This window comes from Nicotiana attenuata, chromosome 8, assembly GCF_001879085.1.
Source record: "Nicotiana attenuata strain UT chromosome 8, NIATTr2, whole genome shotgun sequence".
In the NCBI taxonomy this organism is placed as follows: domain Eukaryota; kingdom Viridiplantae; phylum Streptophyta; class Magnoliopsida; order Solanales; family Solanaceae; genus Nicotiana; species Nicotiana attenuata.
The window spans coordinates 38,083,759-38,088,610 of record NC_031996.1 but is presented as its reverse complement, the minus strand read 5'-3'; positions in this window follow the sequence as shown (position 1 = coordinate 38,088,610).

Below are 4,852 nucleotides of genomic sequence, written 5' to 3'. Positions count from 1 at the left end.
CTGATCTTGTTTGTGTTTTATGAAGAACTTCTTAAACTGTGATGTTGAAGTTTTAATTCTGTTTAGCTCCATTTGAACATGGTATCGTCGTACTGTAGGCATATAAATTTTATAAAAATTAAATTCATGAAATAATTTGGACTATATTTTAAATTCAAGATATATTCGTCCAATAAATATTACGGGCTAATATAATTGAATTAATTATATAAGTCCAATATATATGGATTAAATAAATAAATCTTAATCCATTTGGCTAGTCCATTTGATTGGGCTAAAGTGATGAGCCCACTTCATTAAGCCCAAGATGTCATCTTCCTAGAGGCCCAGTTTGGTGCTACGTGTCAAATGACGTGGCGTGCCAAGTCAAGCGAAAGAGCCAATTGGACCATGCCACATGTCAAAATGACAAGGCACGCCCAGTCACACTGAAAGGCCAATGAAATCGCGCCACGTGTGCAGGTGACATGTTATGGCCAATCAAATGAGGCCATGTCACACTTCAATTTGATTGGTCGGAAAGAGTTTGTTCTTATCATGACTCCACCCTTCCACGACTATAAATAGGGGTCTTCATAACTCAGAATAGACACCAGAAGCTATAACAAGAAGCAAGAAAGAGCTCGTGGATCAAACGCTGCAAATTCCTCCACAAGTTTCAAGCTTCAAGCAATCAAGTTCAAGTTCAAGCTCAAGAACGAAGAACAAATCAATTTCAAGCTCAAGAACGAAGACCAAATCAAGTTCAAGTCCAAGCAATCAAGCTCAAGCTCAAGAACAAGATCATCGTTCGTGGCAACAACTACATATTCAAGATCAAGCTCAAAGGCCCTTGGATTTATTCACTATCGAAGAGTAGAATCAGCGGAATCATAGAGATTGTACACTCATATTATTTGAAATCAAATACTACGATTGTTGCAATATTTTCGGTCTTGATTTTATTTTCTCGACCCAAATTTATTGTCTACAAATTCTGGCACGCCCAGTGGGACAGTCTCTACCTCTCATCTCAACTTTTTCAATCACCAAAGTTCAAGAATATCGAAATGGCTTCAAAGAAAATCAACTCTAGTTCAACTTCCATCAAGGCTGCTATTTCCAGGTTCTATGCTTATGTGGAAAACATACTCGAAGTTACCTTTGGAAGCTTTGGACCAGTTACGAGGAGCAAAGCAAGCTTGTTAGGACAACAAGCACCCCAAGTGTCGTCCGCATCTCCCCATTTACACCACATAGCATGAGCTAATCAAGGATCAATCTGTGTGACAATCCATGCTACTCTCCATCGTCCACAACAATCATGCAAGCTACGGTGACAAACACTTTATCTGTGGAGGAGCAGTTGGCAAACTTGACGGAAGCAATCGCTAGCTTGACCAAATGCATGCAAAATCAAGATGCTAGAATTGACAAGCTAACAGACAGGGTGGGAATCTTGACGGAAGAAGAATCCACCCATGCACCTGGCAAACTCCTAAAAGTTTAAGAGATTGATCCTCCCCCACGACAAGTTGCATCCACTAAGGAAATTCTAGTCTATTCGGAAGGGATGATTCCAATCAATCAACTAAAGGAGTTCACTGAAGGGACTATAAAAAACAAATATGAAGTCGCTTCCAAGTCCTTCTTTACCTACTCAAAGCCGTACACTTCAAGGATCGATATGTTGAAGATGCCTGCTGGCTATCAACCTCCAAATTTTCAACAGTTTGATGGCAAAGGCAATCCAAAGCAATATGTGGCTCACTTCGTTGAGACATGCAACAATGCTGGGACTTATGGAGATTACCTCGTCAAGCAGTTTGTCCGCTTATTAAAAGGAAATGCTTTTGATTGGTACACGAACCTCGAGGCTGGAACTGTTGATAGCTGGGATCAACTAGAGCAAGAATTCCTCAATCGCTTTTATAGCACGAGACGTACTGTGAGTACGATAGAACTTACAAATACTCGTCAACGAAAGGGTGAACCAGTTATCGACTTTATCAAGCGTTGGAGGAATGCAAGCCTCAAGTTCAAGGACAGGCTTGTTGAAGCTTCAGACATAGAGATGTGCATCCAAGGCATGCATTGGGGACTACGCTACATCTTGCAGGGTATCAAGCCTGGCACATTTGAAGAACTTGCGACTCGTGCCCATGACATGGAGTTGAGCATGGCCTCTGTTGGAAATGAAAGGTTGCCTATCTATGAGCCTCGAAAATGGAACGACAAGCAAGAAGTTAGGAGGTGGGGCAAGTTCGTACCCAAGTCTGAAAGCAAAGAAGCTATGAATGTCAACACGTCACTTGTGAAGTTCACGACGAAGGTGAGCAAGAAGCAGGGTATGAAATCCACTTCTTTTCAAGATAAGCCAAGTGGAAAGTTGACTCTAAGAGAAATGCAAGAGAAAGAGTACCCATTTCTGGATTCTGATGTGCTAGCCATTTTCGAAGAACTCCTCGAGCTAAATCTCATTGAGCTTCCGGAGATGAAGCGACCAAATGAAGCTAGGAAAACGAATGACCAAAATTACTGCAAATATTACCGACTTGTAAGCCACCCTCTGGAGAAGTGCTTTGTCTTCAAGGACGAAGTTATGGACTTGGCCCGTGAAAAGAAGATAGTGCTTGAAGATGAGAAGGCAGGTGCGAACCAAGTCTCTATCACCTTTGGCGCATTCAGTCTAGTTGAGTTATGCAGTTTAAAACAAATCAAAGAAGAAGAATTACTGGAGAATAACAAAGTCGAATTAGACCACCATGATGATGATGAAGGTTGGACATTGGTGACTCGCCGTAGGCGCCACAAAAGGAGCCCACGAAAAGAATCAATAGAGCAACCAACAAGGAAAATGATGGTAAAAATACCAAGGAGATGGAATCCAGTTAAGTATTTGAAGAAAGCAAAAGTGGAGGTGCACCATCCTCAAAAATCGCGATATCCAGTGACCTTGGAGGAGTTCTTACCAAGTTGGTTCTGCACGAAGATTTCTCATGAGGGCATTGATGCCTCCTGTTGCCATGCTGACAAGGGGGAAGAAAAGATTAATGACCTACCATTGGCACCATCTTCGGAAAAGCTCATCGAGTCATCTCCTCAAGATGTTAATGCTTGTGAAAAAAAAGTCATGTTCACAAATGACGATCTTCTGCTAGGTGACACTCTTCATAACCGCCCATTGTACCTGGTTGGCTATATGAGTGGTGAAAGGGTAAATCGAATTTTGGTTGATGGGATATCCTCAGTGAACATTTTGCCAATTTGCACTGTGAAAGAACTTGGTATTCCCATAAATGAACTCTCAGAAAGTCGTGTGATGATCCAAGGATTCAACCAAGGGGGGCAAAGAGCCATAGGTGCGATCAGGATGGAAATCACTATTAAAGATATGCAATCAAGTGCATGGCTACATGTGATCGATGTAAAGACTTCATACAACGTCTTGCTTGGAAGGCCTCGGATACATGAGAACAAAGTGGTTCCATCTACCTACTCAATGTTTGAAATACTACGAGGGTGAAGTCGAGAAGAAGATAGTTGTTGATGATGAGCCATTCACCGAGGCTGAGTCACACTTCGGCGATGCAAAGTTTTACTTGAAGAACCGCATTGTGAAAGAGCTAAAAGCTGATGATGTCATAAAAAGCAAAAATGATGAGCCCACAACTAAAAAAGCTGAAGTGACTGCCGGTAGAGTCAAAGATGTTACCGAGGAGGTACAACCCAATGCGAATAAATATTATAGAGGGGGTATCACATCTTATGGTAAGAAAGTGAGTCATGCGCTCCAATATGTCCCTAAAAGGAAGAAAGACGAGGGCGAATCATCTAATCTCCAAACTAACACGCTGAAGGAGTTAACTCTTCCGGTAAAACGAATTGAGGCAGTAAAGTTGTCCTCGAAGCCGCTTGCAGGGTTTGTAGCCCAAAATCGTTTGCAGAATGTGGCACTCCCTACAAAGAGAACAGATGAAGGTTTTGACCCTAACGCTTACAAGCTATTTGCAAAAGCTGGATACGATCCCATGAGCCATCAAAGTTAGGGAAGCTCCCATCAGAAGTTGCAACGAGGCAACCACGTAAAGGATTGGGATACAAGCAACCGTCACCAGTGCACATCTCAATAAGAAGGGCGAGTAGCAATTATATCAGTGTAGAAGACGAATCTGCTGTTTCTAACAAGCCTTCTATCTTTAATCGACTTGGAAAATCACCTGTGAGGACCTCCGTATTTGAAAGATTGGGTCCATTAAAGAAGGGGAACAAGTTCCAGAGAAATTTTCAAAGCATAAGAACACCCGCTTCGCCCAAAATCCCGAAGATCTCTAAGGATTTCCAAAGTTTGGTTCCTTCTAGAATGAGGCGACAAACAAAACTTGTGTTTTCATGTAACGGAGTACTGAAGGTAAAGTCATATACTGAGGTCTACACTAAGGAACGTGACGAAGATGAAGAAAGTGTGGGTTCTTCATATCATGTTACTGTACAAGGCGAGAATGGTGTTCCATCTTCAATGGAGGATAATGCAGAATTGAAGGATGTTTCACCGTGTTATCACATATCCTTCAACGATGGGGACCCTCAAGAAGATGAAGATGCGAAAGATGCTCCACCTGAACATGAAGAAGGAGTGAAGACGATAGTTGATGCCTTAAAAGAAGTTAACCTTGGCACCGACGAAGAACCAAGACCCACCTACCTAAGTGTTTTACTAGAAGTTGATGAAGAGAGCACTTATATTGAGTTACTCAAGGAGTTTAGGGATATCTTTGCTTGGAGTTACAAAGAGATGACTGGCTTGGACCCGAAAGTAGCAGTACATCACCTTGCAGTCAAAAATGGCGCTCGCCCTGTTAAACAAGCTCAA